Genomic DNA, 20,865 nt, shown 5'->3' on the forward strand with positions numbered 1-20,865 from the left:
TGCCTGCGCATTAAAGCCTGTCTTTTGTAACAAATTCTCAGTTGGCAGAAAAAAACTGCAACTTTTCTTAATGTTTAAATAGTCTACATATTTTTATGATCATTTTAAATGCATTTGCGCAACGAAATAACGCTGGAAAAGTTTGTAAAATGTAAATAAACAGATGCGGTTTTGCATCGCAGAGGAGAAAGAGTAAAAAGAGGGCGCATGGCACGCTCTGGCTCAGCAATGACCATACAGCGCCTTGTGATTTTTATCCAAATTATTTATTTGATAAGTATTCCTTTGTTTAACATCCATACATCGTTTTGGTATATGTATATAAATATATATTTATTTTAAAAATTTTGCGAGAACCCCGACCCGAACGTAATGATTGACATTTTAATTTCGTTATGTTTTCAGTTTAATTTAGCCATTTCCAGCTTGCCATGTTTATAGCCCTGCTTTTACACACACCAGGAGAAAACCAACGCAGGCATGGTGAGAACATGCAAACTCCACACTGGAAGGCCAGAGCCCGGCATTGAACCCTTGGTATCAGAACTGTGAGGGGAACGTGCTAACCACTGTGAAACCTGTTGTGTTTTACTGTGTGTTATATTTATAACTGTGCCAAAAGTTCTTGCATTTTGGTGGTTTTAGGAGGTTTAAGCCCCCCCCCCCCCCCCCCCCCCCCCCACACACACACACACACACACAAAAAAAAGGGCTCTGTGGCGTACCTTATGTTAGGGAGTTCCGGCAAGAAATTCTCCTGGTCGCAGGTCACACAGTATGATAACCTCAAGCCAAAATACTGCGGTTTCACAGTATCACGGTATTGCAAGTATAGCTCTAAAATGTGTTAGGTTGAGATGTATGGGTTTTTTTGAAAAAAAATGGAACATCAACATCAATATAATGTTGAAATAAATAAATAAAATAACAAAAGATAAATAACTGAAATATTTGGTAAAAGGTGTTATACTTGGATCGCGCTTTTCCACCTTTCAAGGTGCTCAAAGCGCTTTACACTACATTGCCATCTAACTACTGGTGACGCAGCAGGAGCAATGTGGGGTTCAGTATCTTGCTCAAGGATACTTAGGCGAGTTCATCAGGGCAGAAAATCAAACCCACAACCTCTGGGTTGGAGGACAACTACTCTACCACTGAGCCACACCATCTCCATATTTTTAATTAAAATTGAAATAAATAGAACTTATAGACCAAACCCACAGCCACAGCTCAAGTTGCTCAACATTAGAACAAGAACAAAAAAAACTGGACTCAAACAATGTATGGTCAAATTCATACCACTATTACTATTAATATTAATTTGTTGAATATTAATGGAGAGAGAGAAAAAGAGACAGAGCGCATGTGTATGACTCGTATCATTATTTACACATTATACACACACACACACACCAACCCTCTTTCAACACAGAAAGTCGCTAGAGAGAAAAATCACCACAGGCTGTATAATGAAAATGTTATTTTGAACAGATGTTAACATTGGCGGAGGAGTTTACAAAAATATGCTAATGGTAGAGAGGAAACTAGTTAGCCGTCTTGGCACGCTAGCTAGCCACAGTATCTGCCTCGTTAACAAGCTTACGTTATAGTATTTGTTTTACCATCGCTAGACACACTAAACCAGCTGGAGTAAACTCCCGTAGCTGGTGGGAAATGTTCATGACAGCGCTTACTTACCTTAAATTTTGTGCAAAGTGACGAATGAAAGTCACGTAAATGTGAAATCATGTTGGAGGTCCTGCTGTCCTTCCTCCTATAAGCCACGGCCGTCAGTTTCTTTTTGGTAGCCGAAGTACTCACATAATAACGACCTTAGGTGTAGTTTCAACACCTTCAGCCATTGTGTCTAGTCTACATCACATAATAACGACCTTAGGTGTAGTTTCAACACCTTCAGCCATTGTGTCTATTCTACATCACAGCAACAGACACAGGACAGAGCAACAACCAGAGGGGAAGGGCTGAGTGCTGCCGCTCCAAGCCATGGATTTCTCGCTACATTTTTGGGACATAAAAAATAGCTAATACTGTACTACGGTATGACGGAAAATTTTTGTGATTTTGAAACCGTGACGTTTTCATACCACGGTAAAACTTGAAACTGGTAACTGGCACATGCCTTATCCCAACAATCAAAATGGACATATTAATTTATTCCTGCAACCTCATCTAGCACTCAAGTAAAAATGTTTTTGTTTTATCTTTGAACAACATATGGCTTTCATTATAACAAGTTGTCTTTTTTTAGTGCAAACCTGCTTTAGTCCAAACCTGCTTAAATGCAGGATTCTAAATACTCGATACATTCGTTTTGCAGTAAAAACTAAAATAAACCCCAGATTTCAGATTTCAAAGGACCCAAATGTACACATGTACACAAATCTCTACTCTGATTAGTCTAATGTTGTTGTTACTTCATCAGACTGCAAGGCAATGCTGCGCGCCACCAACTACTGGAAGGGAGTAGAAGTGCAGCCACGGAATTGTTTATTTCCACCAAAAACACACGTGTAAGGATCGATACAGACAGATTTTGACTGAGAATTGGGTGACATAATATCACAATATAGCTCAATCGATTTTTTAACACCCCTAGGCATTTATAAACCACTGGTGTTCTGATTTGATACTTTCGGGAGTATCGGTATCAGCACTCTATACAGCTATTTTGGGAGAATTGGACATTATTTGATTTTGTCCTTAGATCGGATCTGATCCAGTATTCCAGGTGTGTTTTGAGCACGTCTGGCTCTTTTCGGCTGGTGTAAATTGAACCACTAGGCAAACATGTCCACTGTGTGGGACTACTTCTCTTGAGAAACTCATGATAGTAACAGATCATTGTGTAATATTTTTAAAGAGAGTATTTCTTGAGGTACCAGGAGGGCTCACTTTAATACATAAAATGTGATTTGTAATTCACTGGTTATATTATATTTTTTGCATTACAAATAGTCCCCAGATAGACATACTTGACTTACGTGATTTACACTTTACGACGCTGGAGTCTCGTCTGCCATTTTGTCTCGAGTCGTTTTTTGTTTTTTAAGTCGCATAAACTGTACCTTATTGTACCTCACATATATTATTTTTTACTGTACTTTATTAAAATGACTTGTTCTGTCATCACTAAAAGTGAAGTTATTCAGCTTTACAGACAGCAAAAAAGGCAATTGTGCTTTATGAAGCTTTTTACTTCATTTTTGACCATTTGTAAAGCTGTAACACACATACTGTATGTACACTTATGTTCTAGACAAAACGCATTTTAACAATAAAACACTTGACACAAAACAACTGGTGTTCAAACGTCCATCTAGTCTGATCAAAATGTAAATTTAGTGGATTAAATCAGCCTAATTTGCCTCATAAAAGTCCGCTAATTTAAATGCTGTGAATGCTAACATATTTACAATTCTCATAGCAAATCGCTCATACATGACTCCACAAACTGTAGCTCTGATCTTAATTACAAATGTGTACACAAACATATATTAGCTGAAACAACTTTGGGCCAAACCAGAGCGCAGCTATCCTTTATTCATGTCAGACGTCTGAGTCAGACGTCTGCCCCTCAGTCATACAAGGCAACAGTCCAGCTAGACTCAACGCTGCCCCCAGAGGGCAGTGTATCCTCCATCATTAAACAAAATGCAATACTTTTGGACTTTTTGGATGTTTTTTTGAGATTTAAGGGTACTTAAAGTGTTAATTCCGACTTACGCAGAAATTTGTGTTACGTCACCAACGTAGGAACGCAACTCGTTTGTAACCTGTGGACTACCTGTTATTTTATTGGGCTTAAAATAGGGTTGTTGGATCGGTATCAGAAAAACTTCTTGAAAAATCAGATCGGAAGCAGAAAAAAAAAAAAAAAACATCGGGACATCCTAATTAAATCTATAAATACCCATAGCAAAGCAAAATTGAAGATGAGATCTAGTTCATGTCTCATTTACATCTTTGAGAAGTGAATCAGCAATAATCGAGACCAGAGTGATTTTCTGTTTTCTCAAATTTGTCTTATGAGAAATAAGTCTCTTAGTGAGCATTACATGAGAAGGTCTTGAGAATAGTTCTACTGGCACGATTTTTCAATAAAGTCTCACAGTTGTCTCCTTTCAAGATCTCACCTAGAGACAACTATGAGTACTTGTGTTGATCTCAAATACGTCTCAATTTTATCTCCCTACTTGGAGTCACGATCTCAGCAATGCCTCCCTGAAAGATATGGAAAACATGATTCATTTGGTTCATCTTGTTCAATGTAAAAATTAGAGTTGTGACCGAAAATTCGGCACGGAAAACTATCGGCCGCTACAAAAGCATTATCGTTTTTTGGTTTCGAAGACTGAATGTTTACCGCAAAATAGTGTGAAGAACCTTAGTCCTCTTGTTTGATGACGTAATCAAAACAGGCATCACGCTGGCTGATGCTGTCTCACTAAAACTCCTGGCTCACAGGCAACATGTCTGCGATTTTTTTTGAAGTTTTTTATGAAGCATCAAAGAAATATATAATTTATTAAATGAAGCAAAATAAAATAAATTAACTTCATCGCATCTATGTGGCGCGTCACAAAGAGTGCACTGCATCTGAGCCTGTGCGTGGCTCAGTGGTAGACAAGTCATTTCCCAACCCAGAAGTTGTGAGTTCAATTCTCCCTCCTGATGAATTCAACTGAGTATCCTTGAGCAAGACACTGAGAACCCATGTTGCTGTGTCGCCAGCAGGTAGATGAGGATATAGTATCCAAGCGCTTTGAGTGCCTGAAAGGTCCTATACAAGTACAGCTCCATTTTCAATTAAAGTGATCCTCGATCTTTAAGACAAGTAATTCTTAAAAGATAAATATTAGTATGAGTTATAATAATGTGATATTAAAACCCCTCTTAATGTTTTCATTTTAATAAAATTTGTAAAATTATTTTAAGTGATGGGTCACCATTCTTGTTACGTTGCAGTGCGTGCCGTCACCGGGCCGAACTTCCAATGTACTCGCTGCAAGTGTGTCTCAATGATAACGGAGCAGAGAGTGTATGCTGTTGAGAACTCCGGTTTTTGTTAGCAGATCTTCAAGGTAAGATATTGCATTTTCAAACTGATCCCAGTATAATTATGTAGATTGTTAGTGTCCAGAGCTGTTGTATGCTTTACATACAGTACAAGCCAACCGTTTGACGGGAACAAATCCTGGAATCGAGTGTAATCCATGTCTTGTACATTGTAACGCGTGGTAGGTAGGCTACGTGCATAAAAGTACCAAAAGGGGGAGAAGCTTCCACTTACGCACATTTATTCACACAAAAAAATAATATTTTCACCTTGACCACTCGTCACTCGGGAGCTCAGCGGTACGCACACACGCCAGACGAACTCCAACATAAAAGTAAGGTCCATGTCAGAGTCACTGTCGTCACTGTAGCGTGCCATAGTGCTTTAATTATTTGGTATGATTTGGGGAAAACTCCCACGAAGAATAGTCAACAAAAAAGATAGCAATAGTAATCCAAATCCGCGTTTTTTCACTCCCTCGAAGATCCAGGAATTTGACCAATCTCATGGCAATGTTGCAACCGCGATCAGGCCGTCGAATCCACAAAATAGACTGATCCCAAAAGCCGCTGTGGGACCGACCAATCCAGAAACTAGACAGATCCGAAACCAATATTGCAGCCGTGGTGGGACCGTTGGATCCAGAAATTAGACGGATCCCTTACTTGACTGAGTATCCAGGAAAAATGTTCGGGCTCCAGTTGTAACGCGTGGTAGGTAGGATACGTGCATACAGGGACCAAAAAGGGGAGAAGCTTCCTCTTATGCACATTTATTCACAAAAAATAATAATTCCACCTTGATCACTCACGTCACTCCACTTGTTACCATTTGACTGGAAATTGCATCCAAAAGCAGAACATCGTGGCATTTTACTAAGCGAGTTTAGGCAGCAATACGCAATTGTTGTACACGCTACACATTTGGAAACATCCCATTTACGTCATCACTGGGAGCCCGCAAAACATGGCGCCAACTATCGGTCAAAATATGTACTAAATACGATAAAATATTGCCATTGATTCAACATTTTATGTGTTTCTAACAGCATATTTTAAGTACAAGAATACAATTGTGGTTTATTAGAGCCTACATGTATTTAAGGTAGAGGATCACTTTAAGAAAATTTCCCTTCTCAATTATTGCTCCAATATGGTTTTCTCAAATCAATCTCCTTTGTCTCAATGATGTCTTTGCTCATTTTGACTCATCACTTGCTCCTAAGGTTAACCTTAGGAGCACAAACTCAGAAACAAAAAAGGAGAGAATGAGATCAATTTGAGATTATCAAATACGTCTCACGAGATGAGATTAAGCAACAGATGAGTAGCAAATTTTTGCTATGGGTATATACTTAATGATTTTTTTTTAGCTACGTTAAATCACAAGGTAGGATTACAAAAAAATATTCCTTTGATTGAGCCAACCAATGAAATGTGCTTTCTCTAATCTTATTAGAGTATATGGGGCCAGAATTATGATGAGACAAGATTGCTTATTCCCCTAGCACTAATTATGGTGCATTGACATCATACATCATACTCATTCGTGATGCAGTGCACGGCATCCGCCCACGCTAGTCATAATGAGTAGACAGATAGCACATCTGCACAAAAGGATACATCCGTGATGGGTCTAGTAGATGTCTGATGATTAAATTTGCATCTGTTAGCGTCTTGGCAACTTTTTGCACAGGTTTGGTGTTTGTGTAGCGATAAGTAGCTTCATTACAAACCTTTAAAAGATTTTTTAGTTAATATGCATGGATTGTTTGAGTCGGGCTTTTCCCAATTTATGTTTTCATTTGTTTACCAGCCCTAAATTGGGACTAAATATTGATACTTAGACAAAAACTGTGACTTTTATTTTTTTTTTAAGATTTACCAAATTTTACATTCTTTGGCTGGTTTAGAATCCTTGCAGATTATCTCTGTCAGGCATGCTCAGACACATGTCAGATACCCTCATTTACGACTGCCATTATACAGCCCATTAAAAAAGAAGCAAAACTGAAGAGTGATTTTTCAACATGAGGAGTGGTTTTCAAGCGGGGTTGTTGGATTGGATAATGGTAAGCTTTCTGTTAGGCTGATCATTTTGTCATTTTCTCTGTTTTTATTCATATCATAATGGTACAGTTTTTTGAATACCAAAATGCAAACATTTCAAAACCGGGCATTGACTCATCACTTATCCTCACAAGGTCCAGAGGTGCTGGAGCCCATCCTAGCTAACTAGGAGTAGGAGACAGACTACACACTGACTCTGAACTGGTTGCCACACATAGCAAAACTTTGTTGCTCGTCTGTTGCTTAATCCCGTCTCGTGAGACGAATTTGAACATCTCAAATTTATCTCATTCTCTGCTTATTTGTTTCTGAATCTGTGGTCCTAAGGGTACCCTTAGGAGCAAGGAATGTGTCAAAATGAGCAAAGACGTCATTGAGACAAAGGAGATTGATTCGATATAGGAGTTCTCAAGATTGTCTCAATCATGTCTTGGTTTCTTTGAAGTGGAATTTAAAAGAATGGAATGAGATAAACCTGAGACTTAAATGAGATATATACGAAACATATGAACTTTAAAAAAGATCCATTCTTTTAAATGTCTTAGAATTTGGGATATCAGAGCCATATTTGAGGCATGTGAAAAAACATTGAGAATGTGATTTAATATGAATGATAAATAAAGAATAACACTTAATGAAAAGTAATGCTTAGTATTACAAAGTGTTTGCACTTTTTAAAAATCCCAACAAAATACAATCAACTAAAATTTAAGAAAAAAACAACGCTTGAAAAAAGAAAAAGTGCCATTTCAATTGTGTGAAAGCTTTATTTAAAATATTTTGAACGGTTCACAATTACTTCATAAACTCATTAAAGCAATACTGGGTAACTTCCTCAACTTTATAAAATATTTTCATAACATTTTTGATGATATGTCGACTGACAACTAGTTGAATGACACCTCTTTTAGATCTCGAAGGGGTCGGTATCGCTATCACCGGCACTAATTGATTTTTACTTCCCCCTTTCCCTATTCATTATAAATACGGAAGTCGATGCTAACGCTTTTTCGCGAATACTGCAAAGATGGCAGCGCAACAAGAGACAAAAAGTTTTGTCTGAGGAGAAAAAAGAAAGGGCTGCTACCAGGAATTATAGAATAAAATTGGCCCAGCTTTCACTATATGGCGAGACCCCCCCCCTCCCCCCACCTTGGTGTGTGTGCGTAGTACTGGCTGATGGTGATACTGTATGGATACCACTTTTTTTTTTTTTTTTTTCTTAAACATTTTCCTTAAATTACTGCATACTCACTTGAATGTCAAATAATTGCTATCATGACTTGGTGAAACACTGCTTAACAACCTTTTTTCCTGCCTGGTATGAGTAACAATAAATGAATGAACTCTTCTAAAACTTGCTTTAAAATGGTCTCAAAGGCCAAAATGTTGTCATATTTATTTATGTTTGTGCAGTTAGGTATTAAGCCTGATACTCATTAAGTCCAGAGTCAGTGCCATTCTACCATTAAGTACATTATCTTACCTCGTGTGCTAATCACTTACGCAAGCATAGGACACAAGTTCACTAGCCTACTTTTTCCAGTTTTCCCTAAAAAAGCTAACATCTTTTTAGATGTTCATGTCAATGTCAGTGTAAATAAAATTCAATATTATGGCTGGTATTATCGTTTAACACGCAAGCCTGCATTTGTTAAACATTTCATGTACAAGTCCATGCATCAAAAATATGTCTGCTAAATGAATACCTTCAACAACACCTACAGCTAAATAAAGTCAGCAAACCACATAGATGTCTGACATCATAATTTTGGAGCTCTTTTGTTTTTCTACTGTATGTGCGTAATTACTGTATACACTTGGATTGGATACATGATGCCGATGCCATAACATTGCTTGCACAATGTCTCGACACATGATATGGTATGCTTTGTAACATCTTTTCATGCAGTCTTTCTTTGCAAAAGCCAAATACTAGCCCAGGAGTAGTATGTATTACAGTGTTTTATTATTTTTTTATGAACGGGGATCATCTGTACAACATTGTCCTCTGTGAGTGAAACTTAGACAAAGAAGACTTTTATGTACTAGGCTGTTGTCTGGTTCCTTACAAATCATGAGCCTGCTTTTGCATAGTGTCTGAAAGATATACCATCTTCCTTCTTCTATTGATGAATAGTAGCGCAGATGGTTGCACTTACAGTGAAGGTGTGAGTGACTAAGTTACACTCCCAAGTCTTTCAGCTCTTTTTTTCAAGCTTTGTCACATGACCCACCCATATGCATGCACACAACTGTCCAAACTCGCACAAGAATGATGATGGCTTTGCCGGGTGTGGAGCAAAATTCCCAGTGGTCTTTGCAGTTGGATGCATCGAGCCAGTGGGTATTGAACAGGTGCCACATGTCATCCTGCGTAGAATGAAATTGATGACAATGAAGGGACTTGAGGAGGGTGTTCCTGATAATAGTGATTCCGCAACATGTGTCATTCCATAGCCTAGGAGGAGAATGGGTGAAGGGGGTGGGGCTGAAATGCCTCTGCGGTAACTCAATCCCATGTTGGGCTGCTGTGTGGGTGCAAGAGTGCATGCAAGTGTATTTTTTCTTCAAGGCACAATGAACTCGTTTGTTTGCGGTTTTTACCGCGCCTCCAATCAGACGCCCACACAGACCACAATTGGGTGCTGGGTGAACATATGGGGTGTGTTATATGTTGTTTAGCTGTGAAAGTGTACATCACCATTCAGTCTATACATTTTGTGGCACAAAAGCCTCTTAATAGGCTGAATGTTGACTGGGAAATGAATGGAAGGGGGTCCAAATAGAGCAAGGCTGAGAGTAGAAATAGAGCCAGTGGGGATAAACCTGCGCCAAACCGAAAGCACAAATAAAGCTTTCAAAGAACACTCTTGTAGTAATCAGGCCTCACTTGCAAAACACCAGGGCACACAGAAGAGTGTCAGCACCAAAAATACACGAGGAAGCATGTTTTTAGAGCACATTCCCAAAATAGGGACATGGGCGATCATGCGGATGCTAAATTAATGTTGGAAGACAGGAAATTTACCGGTTTCCCCCGCCTTCTTTTACAGTAGCTAAATTTATCCGGGAACAAGACGGTACCTGAACCAGAAAGGTGTTTCTTCAAGAACCTTTCAAATCTGGTGTTGTGACCCTTGAGGAAGTGTGTTATTTGTTAGTTCTTTGCTCAGCCATGTGTGTGCGATGGAGCTTTTTAGGAAGTCATTTGCACAGCTGATAATGAGAATCAGGAAGGCGTATGTGATGTTTGTTGTTTAGAGCCAAGTATTGCGAAACCGCCACCTCTATGCAACAAATAAGCTTTATTTCCTCTTTTTTTTCCTCGTCTACACATATGAGAAGAATGAGAATTTAGTCATGTGACAGTCGTGTGCGAAAAATAATTCCTGTTTGCTTTGTTTGGTATTTTTAAACTAAAGAATGATTTCCTTTAAATAAAATTAACTAATAAATATTAATTTTCTGAACCTCATATTCTTGAAATGATGGCTGACCATAGACTTCATAACCTATTGACATGAAATGGGAAACGGGGCCGATTCGTAGGAGGCCTATTTTCAAAAACTTGAAATTTGAATATTTACAAAACCAAAGCTGCTACCGACCTAAAACCAAAACAGGCACCTACCTTAGCCATATATGAGTCTCCATGAGCAGCGGCATCAAAAAGTTCAAAGTCGTTCCCTTATAAAATCGCGATTAATTATTTTTATATAAGTATAACACAACTTAAAATGGCTGTAAAAGTCTCAGATTTTACACTGGATGCACAAAAATCACCAAATGCAGAGATAATCACCTATATTTTCAGGATCAGTAGCAATATTTAACATATCATATAAGTTTTTGACCAAAATAGCAAGCTAATAGCAGCTAATAAATCACTCAATTTCACATCAGAAACTTAATACTTGAGGAAAACATGCAGAATCAATTATAAATAGGGTTAGGGTTAGATAGTTAGATAGTTAAATAGTTAAATAGATTATTAATGAATTCTATCTACAATCACAACTTGTTATAGAATAGAATAGCCCTTTATTATCATTATACACTATATACTGTTAGCGAAGAAGCTAGCGGCCGCCTGGCGTAACAGGAGCTTTTCTGGCAAAAATTCTTGTGAATAAATGCTTAAATCCCCAAATTCTTCATAGATATGGACGTAAAACAGTCTCGATTCTTGGTTAAAAGCAAAGAAACCATGCAGTTAGTGTTTATTTTATGTATATTGACGAAGTGCAATGCTACTATGTTAGCGAATGAGGCTAGCGGCTGCCTGGCGTAAAAGGAGCTTTTTACGTTGAAAATTCTTGTGAATAAATGCTTAAATGCCCGAATTCTTCATAGATATGGCCATAAAACAGTCTCGATTCTTGGGTTTAAAAAAAAAAAAAAAAAGTGCAGTTGGCGTTTATTTTACATATATCGACAAAGTACAATGCTACTATGTTAGCGAATGAGACTAGCGGCCGCCTGACGTAAAAGCAGCTTTTCTGGCGAAAATTCTTGTGAATAATTGCTTAAATCGTTGAATTCTTCAAAGATATGTACGTAAAACAGTCTTGATTCTTGGTTAAAATTAAACTATGAGGCTAGTCAGTTACGAAAATTAGCCGCCTCCATGTGTAAACAAAGAAGAAAATTCCTGCGAATAAATACTTCAATCACGCATGCATGGTACGAAAAATATAATATTTACCTTGAATCCTCGAACAAATTACTCCCGAGACAATCCTTCCTGTTTGTATGCGGTACAGCTTTCGTAGTTAAATCCAGTCGTAAGTAAATCTAAGCTTGACATGAGCGTGTGCCGTCTTCGGCTATTACTAAATGAAGCTCGGCCCCCTCTGGTAAGGCGTCGCACAAAGAATGACGAAGTGACACGTCAATAATAACTAGGCCTGCAAGCAGGACTGAACGGGCCCTCGCAATCTAGCGCAACTCGGACGTCACGCAACTCGGACAGTGTGCAGGTCAGGGTGGTGGCAGATCGTCCTCTCTAATCATCTCATTAGAACCTAACATGCTCGAAAGTCGCCTCTTTACATTCACACACCTAAGAGATAAAAACCCCTATTGGAGAGAGTACTACAAAAAAGGAGCGAATAAAGGGTCGTCACGGCAACAGACAGAGACATGTGGACATGGGCCGTAAAATAAGTATTTCAAAAGGTCTTGAAACTACAATGACCAACCTGAAAAGAACTGGACATATATTAGAAAAATGAGTGACTTTCTATTGCCACTAGTTGGCGCTGTAGGGTTGATGCAAATGACCCCTACAGGACCCTTCAGAGTATGACTCAACAAGCACGAGATGTTTGGCGCAGATATGTTGTAGAAGTTATGACTGTTCAAAACTTGTGGTGAGACGAAATGGCTTCAGTCATTTTCACTTCTCCTGTTGGACTCTTCTGCTTCAACCAAACCTCAGTATTTTTCATCAGGCACTTGAACACATATCTTATGGCTTCCCTGATGCAGGTTTCAGTTGAAAAGATTTTTTTCCTTGGAGGAGGAGCCTGTTTCATAAAAAAAGGCATTTCCTGTTCCCACTAATGGGCGCTAGGCCTAATGGGTAATATTTCAATGCAGTCGTGTTAAGGGTGGGATCCCACACATACATGCCAGATATGAAAAAGATTGAACGTTGTGTCAAGGAGCTATTAGTCTTTTACTGAATTTGTCATTTTGCCCAAAAAATGGCCGACTTTGGCACCACGCCCAGGTCAGACCCATGAACGAAAACGCACCATTCTGAAAATTTTAGATCTCCTATGTCTCCTGAATAATCTCACCAATTTTGAACAACTAACTCCCTCTGTGACAAGGTCTCAAATGTGCACCCTGTTTGTTAATTGATAAAAATTTCACATTCGATCCAAAATACACGATTTCCTGTTGGGTTTGGAATATGGGTTCAAGAGACTTTTTGGAGCAGTTTTGCACAAGGTATCGACTCCCCAAATTTCATTGCTCTGCGTAAAAAAAAACCTAATAGGAAACACCTTTTTGAAAAATTCAAGGGGGCGCCACTGAGCCATTTTGTTACATTTTTTTGTAACGTCGCAAGATTATCGAAATCCATGCAAAGCCGCATGTATGTGCAAAATTTGGTGAGTTTTCGTGCATGTTCAGGCCTCCAAATGTAAACTATACTACAAATGGATAAAAATTTCACATTCGATCCAAAATACCCGATTTTCTGTTGGATTTGGAAAATGGGTGCAAGAGACTTTTTGGAACAGTTTTGCATAAGGTATGGACTGCCCAAATTTCATTGCTCTACGTTGAAAAAACCCAATAGAAAAGGCCTGTTTTAAAACTCCTTTTAGTCGCCACTAGTTGGCACTGTAGAGTTGATGCAAATGACCCTTACAAGACCCTTAAGGGTATGACTCTCAACAAGCGCGGGAAGTTTGGCGCAGATATGTTGTATATCTGCTGAGTTATGACTGTTCAAAGTTTTTTGCGAGACAAATTGTTGACGGTCATTTTCACTTTCCTGTTTGGACCCCTGCGCTTCAATGAAACCTCAATATTTTTCATCAGGCACCTGAACACAAGTCTTAAGGCTCCCCTGATGCAGGTTTGACGTCAACAGATTTTTTTCCCTTGGAGGAGGAACCTGTCTCATAAAAAAAGGCATTTCCTGTTCTCACTAGGGGGCGCTAGGCCTAATGGGTAATATTTCAATGCACTCATGTTAAGGGTGGGATACCGCACATACATGCCAGATATGAAAAAGATTGAACGTTGTGTCAAGGAACTATTAGTCATTTACTGAATTTGTCATTTTGCCGAAAAAATGGCCGACTTTGGCACCACGCCCAGGTCAGACCCGTGAATTAAAACGCACCATTTTAAAAACTTAAGATCTCATATGTCTCCTGAACAATCTTTTTTTTTGTGCAACGTTGCAAAATTATCGAAATTTACAATTTTCCGCACGTATGTGCAAATTTTGGTGACTTTTCGTGCATGTTCAGGCGTCCAAATTGGCCGTTTTCATTTGCCCTGAAAAATAAAAATTAAAAATAAATAAATAAATAAATAAATAAATAAATAAATAAATAAATAATAATAATAAGCCTTTGCGAAACAATAGGGCCTTCGCACGCTTAGCGCTCGGGCCCTAATGATGTCTATGGGCTGCCATAAAAAAAGAAAATATACAGTGTTCACTCACTGCTCTCATTTCAATCACATATACCGTTAAGAAAATAAGTATTTGAACACCTTGCTATTTTCCTGTAGTTTTTCACCAGGTTTGCACACACTGCAGAAGGGATCTTGGCTCACCGATCAGTCAGGTTTCTGGGCTGTTGCTGAGAAACACAGAGTTTGAGCTCCCTCCAAAGGTTTTATATTGGGTTCAGGTCTGGAGACTGGCTAGGCCCCTCCAGAACATTGATGTGCTCTTTACGAAGCTCCTTGGTTATTCTGGTGTCTGCTTCGGACCATTGTCATGCTGGAAGACCCAGTCACAACCCATTTTCAATGCTATAACTGTGAGAAGGAGGTCATTTCCCAATTCTCACAATACATCGCCCTGGTCATCCTCTCCTTCATACCATAGACTTCAAATGATTGACGGGTCAGATTCCAACTTCACTGCGCAACGCCTTTAAGTAGGGGGCCGCCCTGCAGTCCGCTTCAGTTATTTGCAGTCGGTCGCTTGAAAAAGTATGAAAGCTGTATTGCATACAAACAGGAAGGATTGTTTCAGGAGTGATTTGTTCGAGGATTTAAGGTAATTATTATATTTTTCGTGCAATGCATGCATTTTGAAACGTGAATACAATGGGAAAAACGAGCTGCTACGGCCACCATATTGGTTTTCTTACCTGCGTTATACTTCGAAATATACACGTAACAATTTTATAGCCATTTTAAGTTTTGTTATACTTACAGTATATAAAAAATACTTAATCAGGATTTCATTTAGGAAAAACTTTGAATTTTTTTATGCTGCTGTTCATGGAGACTGATATACAGTATACCTAAGGTAGGTGCCTGTTTTGGTTTTAGGTCAGTAGCAGCTTTGGTTTTGAAAATATTTGAATTTTAAGTTGTTTTTTTTTAAATAGGCCCTCTATTATTCGGCCCCGATTCCCGTGCCCCAATATAATATATTATGAAGTCTATGCGCAATACAGTGCAGTCGTCTAGTCCCATATGCAGAAAAACACCCCCAAAGTGTGATACTACCACCCCACGCTTCACAGTAGGGATCGTGTTCTTGGGATGGTACTATCATTCTTCTTCCTCCAAACAGTATGAGTGGAATTAAGACCAAAAAGTTCCATTTTGATCTCACATGACCACATGGCTTTTTCCCATGACTCCTCTGGATCATCCAAAAGGGTCTTTTGCAAATTTAAAACAGAACTGGACATATGCCAGCTTAAGCAGGGGAACCTTCTGTGCCATGCATGATTTCCAACCATGACATCTTAGTGTATTACCAACAGTAGCCTTGGAAACGGTGGTCCCAGCTCTTTTCAGGTCATTGACCAACTCCTGTCGTGTAGTTTTGGGCTTATTTCTCACCTTTCTTAGGATCATTGAGACCCCACGAGGTGATATCTTATATGGGGCTCCACTCCGATTCAGATTGACCATCATGTTTAGCTTCTTCCATTTTCTAATGATTGCTCCAACAGTGGACCTTTTTTCACCAAGCTGCTTGGCAATTGTTCCGTAGTCCTTTCCAGCCTTGTGGAGGTGAACAATTTTGTTTCTGGTGTCTTTGGACAGCTCTTTGATCTTGACCATTTTACAAGTTTGAGTCTTAATGATTGTATGAGGTAGACAGGTGTCTTTATGCTGCTATCAACCTCAAACAAGTGCATCTGATTCAAGATAATACATGGAGTGGAGGTGGACTTTTAATAGGCGGACTAACAGGTCTTTCAGGGTCAGAATTGTAGCTGATAGACAGCTGTTCAAATACTTATTTGCAGCTGTATCACAAAAATAAATTTATAAAAAATAATGCACTGTGATTTCTGGATTTTTCTTTTTAGATTATCTCTCCCACGGCTTACATGCACCTACGATGAAAATTTCAGACTCCTCTATGACCTCTAAGTGGGAGAAATAGCTAAATAGCAGGGTGTTCAAATACTTCTTTTCTCCACTGTATATGACCAATATGGAAAGTTTTTCTATTCAATTTTTTGGCCATGTGTGCTCATGTGTGTGACCTTGAAATTCTTTTTCCAAGATTCCCAAAATTCTCAATTGTAGATAAGTCTCACACTTACTGTATTTAGCCTTCAGTATATTTTGCTAAAAGAATAAAGTGATAATGACTGGGCACAAAGCTGCCACTGTACTACATCTAAAAATTTCACCTTTATCCTTTGTGTGATGACTAAAATCAGATTCTGTCTGCTGCTTTTTAACTTACTCACTGCACATACATGAACACGTACTCAGGCGTGCATGTGCTATATGCAGTGAAACAGGTTTCACAGACTAGGTAAACAAAGGAGACAAACTATGTTGTCAAGCTGTCTGACAGCTTCAGGTTTAAAGCCATTGTTTCATTAACACTGTGACGACACACCTTGGTTTTATTCAACTAGAAAGACACACTAGACAGTCAAGGATCAGACTATGCCAATGTGTTAACAATCAAACAAAGCAAGCGGATCCCCCCGATGCCCGCGATAACAGCTCGACTGATGCTCAGACGACACGTGCACGCTCTCATGCACCCTGTAAGGCACTTGGACAATGACACTCAGTCTAGACAGAATGTGGGGCCGTTGTGATTGGCCTGTGAAGCTCTCAATGGGGACGGGGGGGGTTAAAGCTCACACCACCACACTCACCTGTTCTTTTTTGTGTATTTCTCTGCGTGTTTTCATGCAGTGTTAATGCATAGTGACAGCCACTGAAAGAGCGGTAGTGTCTCAAGGCTTGACCTCTTGGTCAGATTAGAAGTAAACATGAGTGAAAGTAGTGGGTGGATAATAATAATGCTGTCAAAAGTAAAACTATACTGATCATGGTTTCACTATATAGGTCAAGAGTCAGCAACTCGTGGCTCGTTGATCTTTCTGATAAGTTTTTAAAACAAGAAAATAAGTATCTGATTAAAATAGGGCTGTCCCAAACGTCTAATTTTCTCCCGATTAGTCAGCTGACTATTTAGTCGCCTAATTGTAAAATCTAATAACTTTCTTTGTTTTACTTAATTTCTTTTACTAATTAAGCAATTAAATTTTTGTTGACGCTTATTAGTTCACAAAAACATTTTGGAACAATTAAATTATTTAAAGTACAAATAAACATGTAAATAACAATAATAAATAACAAATAAACAATGAGGTCAAATGCTGATAGCATTAACTAGTTCAAAAGAATGGAACGTAAACAGATTCAGAACACTGACTTCGCCTTTCCAACATGATTCAAAACTATTCTTAAAAAATATCTAGCATTAATATTATATTGTACTACTATATATAATAGTATTATAATGATTTTAATAATTATACATTGCCAATCAGATTTTTCATAAAGGGAGTCATTTTAAAGCTATTCTTACAGTAGAATCTGAATTCTGAAGTATTTGGAATTAACTCCAAAAATCGTTATTTATATGACGAACATGACATGCTTTTATTTTGAAATGTTCACCGGAAGTACGTTCACTAAACCGCTAACAGTACGCTTTAGACTCAGCAAAAAAAGCACTTTTCCTCATTGCATGTATTGTCAGCAATAGATTTTTTTTTCTCGTTTGCAAATGCTTTTAACCAAAGATTTTCATTTTTTGAAGTGTCACCTTTTAGTTTGTGTTTTGGAGAATACTGCCAATGGTTTATAGCAGGCTAAAGTACAGTGCCTTGCAAAAGTATTCGGCCCCCTTGAACCTTGCAACCTTTCGCCACATTTCAGGCTTCAAACATAAAGATATAAAATTTTAATTTTTTGTTAAGAATCAACAACAAGTGGGACACAATCGTGAAGTGGAACAAAATTTATTGGATAATTTAAACTTTTTTAACAAATAAAAAACTGAAAAGTGGGGCGTGCAATATTATTCGGCCCCCTTGCGTTAATACTTTGTAGCGCCACCTTTTGCTCCAATTACGGCTGCAAGTCGCTTGGGGTATGTTTCTATCAGTTTTGCACATCGAGAGACTGACATTCTTGCCCATTCTTCCTTGCAAAACAGCTCGAGCTCAGTGAGGTTGGATGGAGAGTGTTTGTGAACAGCAGTCTTCAGCTCTTTCCACAGATTCTCGATTGGATTCAGGTCTGGACTTTGACTTGGCCATTCTAACACCTGGATACGTTTATTTTTGAACCATTCCATTGTAGATTTGGCTTCATGTTTTGGATCATTGTCCTGTTGGAAGATAAATCTCCGTCCCAGTCTCAGGTCTTGTGCAGATACCAAGAGGTTTTCTTCCAAAATGTTCCTGTATTTGGCTGCATCCATCATCCCGTCAATTTTAACCATCTTCCCTGTCTCTGCTGAAGAAAAGCAAGCCCAAACCATGATGCTGCCACCACCATGTTTGACAGTGGGGATGGTGTGTTCAGGGTGATGAGCTGTGTTGCTTTTACGCCAAACATATTGTTTTGCATTGTGGCCAAAAAGTTCAATTTTGGTTTCATCTGACCAGAGCACCTTCTTCCACATGTTTGGTGTGTCTCCCAGGTGACTTGTGGCAAACTTTAAACGAGACTTTTTATGGATATCTTTGAGAAATGGCTTTCTTCTTGCCACTCTTCCATAAAGGCCAGATTTGTGCAGTGTACGACTGATTGTTGTCCTATGGACAGACTCTCCCACCTCAGCTGTAGATCTCTGCAGTTCATCCAGAGTGATCATGGGCCTCTTGGCTGCATCTCTGATCAGTTTTCTCCTTGTTTGAGAAGAAGGTTTGGAAGGACGGCCGGGTCTTGGTAGATTTGCAGAGGTCTGATGCTCCTTCCGTTTCAATATGATGGCTTGCACAGTGCTCCTTGAGATGTTTAAAGCTTGGGAAATCTTTTTGTATCCAAATCCGGCTTTAAACTTCTCCACAACAGTATCTCGGACCTGCCTGGTGTGTTCCTTGGTTTTAATAATGCTCTCTGCACTTTAAACAGAACCCTGAGACTATCACAGAGCAGGTGCATTTATACGGAGACTTGATTACACACATTTGGATTCTATTTATCATCATCGGTCATTTAGGACAACATTGGATCATTCAGAGATCCTCACTGAACTTCTGGAGTGAGTTTGCTGCACTGAAAGTAAAGGGGCCGAATAATATTGCACGCCCCACTTTTCAGTTTTTTATTTGTTAAAAAAGTTTAAATTATCCAATAAATGTTGTTCCACTTCACGATTGTGTCCCACTTGTTGTTGATTCTTGATAAAAAAAATTAAATGTCATATCTTTATGTTTGAAGCCTGAAATGTGGCGAAAGGTTGCAAGATTCAAGGGGGCTTAATACTTTTGCAAGGCACTGTAGGTTGTCTTTTTTCCCCATTTGCTTCAATGTAGCAATGCTAATGTTTACAGTGTTAATATACATAGATGTGTTTCCTTATTTTGTATGTATTAACTTTAGTTCTACGGTGTGTTGATGACCAATAAACATCTGTGAAACTGTGAACTGGAGTCTAATATGCCATCAACACACACACACAAATGTATGCACGCACGAAAAAACGCAGCCGTGAAAATTACCGCCCTCATTTTATTTACCGTTTTTCTTTACCTCATTGCATATCGCGACAGGCTTAGCAACTTCAATAAAACATGTTGTTAGTTAGTTAGTTAGTTAGTTAGTTAGTTAGTTAGTTAGTTAGTTAGTTAGTTAGTTAGTTAGTTAGTTAGTTAGTTAGTTAGTTAGTTAGTTAGTTAGTTAGTTACCGTATTTTTCGGACTATAAGTCGCGGTTTTTTTCATATTTTGGCTGGGGGTGCGACTTATACTCAGGAGCGACTTATGTGTGGAATTATTAACACATTATGATATACAGTAATTTCACATCTTATTTTGGTGTTTTGCAGTGACACTGATGGTTTTGTACAGTTGTTAGCATGTTCTTATGCTATAGTTATCTGAATAACTCTTTATAGCTATTGCCACGTTCGCGTTCTGCCTATGGCAGTGTATGTTCAATTGTATTATTGACTTTTTTATCTTGAAATGGATGCATTTAGTTTGTGGCGCTTTCACGCCCACGTGAGGGCGCACTCGCACTTGTTTACGTGACACGCCAGAAGAAGACTGACAGCTACGTAGCTCTGAGTGAGTGAGTTAGCTAGAGAGAATAGACGGATGTGAACTTACTTTCATTGTTTATGCTTTTAAATCATCTCTACAGAGGCAACGCCTGCGTGTATCATCTTTTCTGTTGTTGTTGTGTGTTTTCCACCCGCGATCGGACACTTAGAGCCAGTTGTGTGGTTGTTTGAACGATGTGCTAATGATAGCGAACGCATGCTAACCTGTTACTTATTACTAATAGTACCTAATTATCATTTATTTACGTTGATGCGAACCTGTTTTCTATCGAGGACCAAATTGATTCAGCAAATTATGCGGACGTCCAGCATTGTCTTTTGGGAGTTGGCTGTACAGCCAGGACCGAGCTGTAGCGTAGGACAGTATATTCACATTTCGTTGTTAATGCACCGTACACTGTATATTTATTTAGCATGTTGTTCTCTATTGTATTTTTATA

General features: G+C 38.7%; 1 protein-coding gene across 4 annotated transcripts in view; it reads left to right on the plus strand.

Moving 5' to 3' along the window:
• The window catches only part of LOC130923873 (ras-GEF domain-containing family member 1C-like), an 84,109-nt gene that overhangs the window by 13,960 nt on the left and 49,284 nt on the right, over positions 1-20,865 (plus strand). For 2 of the 4 annotated variants that reach the window (XM_057849971.1, XM_057849972.1), the window contains exon 2: positions 4,987-5,102. The exons of the other annotated variants lie outside the window; for them this stretch is intronic. The gene's annotated coding sequence lies outside the window, so the exon portion shown is untranslated. The remainder of the gene's footprint in view (positions 1-4,986; positions 5,103-20,865) is intronic. 4 annotated transcript variants of the gene reach the window in all.

This window comes from Corythoichthys intestinalis, chromosome 11, assembly GCF_030265065.1.
Source record: "Corythoichthys intestinalis isolate RoL2023-P3 chromosome 11, ASM3026506v1, whole genome shotgun sequence".
Classification (NCBI taxonomy): domain Eukaryota; kingdom Metazoa; phylum Chordata; class Actinopteri; order Syngnathiformes; family Syngnathidae; genus Corythoichthys; species Corythoichthys intestinalis.